Here is a 4,177-nt window from a genome sequence, read left to right as displayed (position 1 = left end):
ACAATCTTAAGACAAATGTCAAATAATGAACATTCATTACAGACGTCATTGTTTGTACAACATCATGGCTACACATCACATTTTACAGTGGATTTCCGCTGTTGTGGGCCTTAAACCATCTGTCTGACTTGTTGTTCACACAGGAGAGAGACTTGTCTATCATGGATCCTCTGGGGAGCCTCAACAACCTCATGATGCTGACGAGGCAGAGAAGAGTCTCTCCACGTTGAAACACCAGCAGAGAACCACAGGGCAGAAATCTCATTGCTGCTCTGACTGTGGGAAAGGTTGCACATCTTCATCAGAACATAAAATACACCAGAGAACACACACAGGAGAGAAACCTTATAGCTGTGATCAATGTGAGAAAAGTTTGACCACATCTTGCTCTCTGACTGTACACCAGAGAACACACACAGGAGAGAAACCTTATAGCTGTGATCAATGTGGGATGAGTTTTGGCCAATCTGGAGAGCTGACTTCACACCAGAGAAAACACACAGGAGAGAAACCTTATAGTTGTAATCATTGTGAGAAGAGTTTTCCTACATCGAGCCAGCTGACTTCACACCAGAGAACACACACAGGAGATAAACCTCATAGCTGTGATCAATGTGACAAGAGATACTCTGAATAAAGATCCCTGATCAAACATCAGAAAATACATGAAGAAGTTGTTTCATGATATCAATGAAATAATGTTACAATGTAGAATGTTTTAACATTGTAGTAGGAGTATTTTAATGATGTCACAATGTAGAATGTTTTAACATTGTAGTAGGAGTATTTTAATGATGTCACAATGTAGAATGTTTTAACATTGTAGAAGGAGTATTTTAATGATGTCACAATGTAGAATGTTTTAACATTGTAGTAGGAGTATTTTAATGATGTTCTACCTTATCGTTTGCCCTGTTCAATTGATTGCAGCATGATATGGATATTAGCCTCAGGGGAAATCTAGGCTCTGAATTGAAAGAGTATTATTTAACAAAAAGTAACTAACAAAAAAAGAGCTGTGTTACACTTACTGTTGGTGACCCACTTTAATCAAAATGCAGCACTTCAAAATGTAGCCAGCTGTTTTCTACAAGTTGAAAAAGCTGCTTGTTTAAAAAAACCTCTTATGGCTCAAAAATCAGCAGTGAGTATCAGCAGTGGAAAGAGGTGGCCATTTCAAACGGCCTCGTACTCAATTCTTGCTTGTACAATATGCATATTATTATTACCTTTGGATAGAAAACACCTTCTAGTTTCTAAAACAGGTTTAATTATTTCTCTAAGTGAAACATAACTCTTTTTACAGCCCATTTTCTGTAAAAAGTGACATTTCCAAGAAGCTATGTCTCTCTTCAAGATACTCTCTATAAAAGGCCTTGGCACTTAGGACTGTACAAACACGTCACACATCTTCCCCTGGTTGTCATGCGGAAGTGAGAGAAAAAATGACTTGATTATCTCTGTCAGGGACTGAAAAGAACATCTTTGAGTGATAAGTGCGCACTTAATTTTTTTTTCTGGGCGCGAAGTAGGAACTGGACTGCGCTCCTGGAAAACACTCGTTATAGGTGAATATGACCTCCAGCTTCGATTTTCTTTGATACATGTCACAATATCATCCTAAAGTATGTTTTTTCAATATACTTTAATTATATTATTGAAATTTATTCTGGACTTTAGACGTGATGCGACGCAAGAATTTTGTCAAGACGGAGAGGTTAGCACGGCATGGCCAGTGTGTCATGCTAATTCAACAGGGACATCGTTCGTTCTAGGTCCAAATGAACACGGTTCTGAACAAAGGACCCTTTGGAGAACATTCTGATGGAAAATCAACAAAGATAAGGACCCAATTTGGGATGCTTTTTCATATATCTGTCGAACTGTGCTATCGCTAGCGTTTGACTAGAATCAATGCTGCTGTGTGTTAGCTATTGTAGTAAGCTAATATAACGATATATTGTGTTTTCGCTGTAAAACACTTCAGAAATCGGAAATATTGTCTGTATTCACAAGATCTTTCTCTTTCATTATCTATCCACCATATATTTTTCTGAAATCTTTTCTGATGTGAAATTAGTAGTTGACGTTGGTGTCTGTTTTCTCTGGCTACTGCCGTGCGATTTCTGACTGTAGCTATGATGGTGGCTAAGATGGTAGCAGTAATGTAAAACTGATTTATAGCTAAAATATTCAACTTTTTCGAACAAAACATAGATTTATTGTGTAACATGTTATAGGACTGTCATCTGAGGTAGTTTTTTCTAGGTTATTTAGGTTGGTTCTAGGTTATTTAGGTTGGTTCTAGGTTAGTTTGGTTAGCTTTGTGCATGCTAATTGCATGCTACCGTTGCTGTGAAAAATGTCTGTCTGTCTTTTGTATTTGGTGGTGAGCTAACATAAATATATGTGGTGTTTTCGCTGTAAAACACTTCAGAAATCGGAAATATTGTCTGTATTCACAAGATCTTTGTCTTTCATTAGCTATCCACCATATATTTCTCTGAAATGTTTTCTGATGTGTAATAAGGTAGTTGACGTTGGTGTCTGTATTTTCTCTGGCTACTCCCGTGCGATTTCTTACTGTAGCTATGATGGTAGCAGTAATGTAAAACTGATTTATAGCTAAAATATGCATTTTTTTTTAACAAAACATAGATTTATTGTGTAACATGTTATAGGACTGTCATCTGAGGTAGTTTTTTTTAGGTTATTTAGGTTGGTTTTAGGTTAGTTAGGTTGGCTTGTGCATGCTACTTCATCCTACTTGTGCTGTGAAAAATGTCTGTCCTCTTTTTTATTTGGTGGTGAGCTAACATAAATATATGTGGTGCTTTCTCTGTAAAACATTTAAAAAATCGGACATGTTGGCTGGATTGACAAGATGTTTATCTTTCAAATGCTGTATTGGACTTGTTAATGTGTGAAAGTTAAATATTTTACAAAAATAGATTTTGAATTTCGCGCCCTGCACTTGCAGTGGCTGTTGTCATATTAAGCCCGGTGTCGGGCTTGCAGCCTGAAGAAGTTTAAAAAAATACATGTAATATGATCATTGTTGCAGATGTTTGTGTATATACACACATGAAAGCAGTATAATAAATTGGTCTATAATCAATTTTATTAACAATCTGACATCACTCCAGTATTTCTTGACAACATTCAAATGCTAATTGTCTTTATTCCACTACTGAAGAAACATGACTCAAATCACCTCATATTTCAAACATTCAGCCTGACAAAAGATACATGTTTTATTATTCCATGCCTCACCACTAAGTTAATTATTGCCAATACATATTAACAAAGGGGTGTACATTTGGTTTTGATTTTCATATTTACAATTAACGTAACATTTAGTAATCATTATTATTTATGCAACAAGCTGACCATTTTTGGGTACAATTATATTGACAATGTTGCCCTGCTTTAAGAATATCAGGATTCATTCTCAGATGTGCTAACCCAAATGCATGACATTGGGGACTGGGCCCGATCCAACAACATGCCTATCGAGTGAACCCTGAAAAGAGAGAGAGAAGTAAGGTTGAAAGTTACTACGGATATTGCAGGAGTTGGTTGCTGATTGTCTCAAGGGTGGGCAGTCAACAAGTTTTGCGTTTAGCCAGTGCGTTGCCATGGATCACAATTTATTTTGACTGCACGTTTTTCCGTATTGGAGACGATTTTTTTGGGGGCTCGTTCCAAGGGGACGAGAGTTCTAGAAGCTAGTGGGTTTTAGGATTCTATTGAAAGAAAAATGATTTAAAAAATAATACGATTGTATATTATTATTTAGAAATACTTGTTTGTTCTTGTTTTTAATTGTTGACTGCCAGTAGACACCATGTTTATATTGTAGAAACATTGTAGTTGATTATGTGAAATGGAAGTTGTTTTCTGTTGGGGGTGGGCAAACGTGTCCAACAAAAATATATGATATTTGTCTCAAGGGGTAAGGTGTTACAGGCTTTGGTTTTTCCATTTATGTTTTGAGGTTGGACTTTAGCGTGTATAGCGCGTTAGCACGTATAGCGCGTTAGCACGTATAGCTCGTTAGCACGTAGAATGCACTGATTGGTGTCACCTCGTTAGTCAGTATGTGTTACACATGCGCTGGCTTGTCCATCTCGTTAGTGGGAAGGTGTTTCACCTGAGCTGGTCCAGGTTCTATTTA

General features: G+C 37.0%; 1 long non-coding RNA gene across 1 annotated transcript; it reads left to right on the top strand.

Annotated features, from left to right (window-relative positions):
• Window positions 1–1,149: 1,149 nt before the first annotated feature.
• LOC139550624 (uncharacterized) lies at window positions 1,150–1,832 on the top strand. Its single transcript, XR_011670094.1, has 2 exons — window positions 1,150–1,568; window positions 1,681–1,832. It is a non-coding gene; the product is annotated as an uncharacterized lncRNA (long non-coding RNA).
• The last annotated feature ends 2,345 nt before the right edge of the window (window positions 1,833–4,177 follow it).

Source organism: Salvelinus alpinus, chromosome 2 (assembly GCF_045679555.1).
Source record: "Salvelinus alpinus chromosome 2, SLU_Salpinus.1, whole genome shotgun sequence".
NCBI classification, from domain to species: Eukaryota; Metazoa; Chordata; class Actinopteri; order Salmoniformes; family Salmonidae; genus Salvelinus; species Salvelinus alpinus.
Note: the sequence above shows the minus strand (reverse complement) of the source record. Positions and strands in the feature narration are given on the sequence as shown.